This window comes from Penaeus monodon, chromosome 21, assembly GCF_015228065.2.
Source record: "Penaeus monodon isolate SGIC_2016 chromosome 21, NSTDA_Pmon_1, whole genome shotgun sequence".
In the NCBI taxonomy this organism is placed as follows: Eukaryota; Metazoa; Arthropoda; class Malacostraca; order Decapoda; family Penaeidae; genus Penaeus; species Penaeus monodon.
This window is the reverse complement of record NC_051406.1, coordinates 40,341,436-40,341,781: the sequence shown is the minus strand read 5'-3', so window position 1 is coordinate 40,341,781 and position 346 is coordinate 40,341,436.

Genomic DNA, 346 nt, shown 5'->3' with positions numbered 1-346 from the left:
GCCATTAAATCAGGACGAGATACCAGCTCACGGCGATTCATACCCTAAAGACGGATAAACGGCCGGAGAACGTGACGATTTGACGGTCTGTCTCTCTTTATCGGGATAATCGAGTTATCCAACCCTCTTCCCCAGTACCTTCTATCCGGGAACCGGAGGCTGATCGTACCCTTACACAAGCCAGGCTTAAATGAACTGCGTTGCGAAACCAGATTAGTTTGAAACATTATGAAAGATACACAAGTTTGTAAATGTCTATTCAAATTCGCGTTTAGGATCAGTATTAACAAAATCTGCATTTCACCTAAACACATTACGTATATACATTATATATATATGTGCGTGC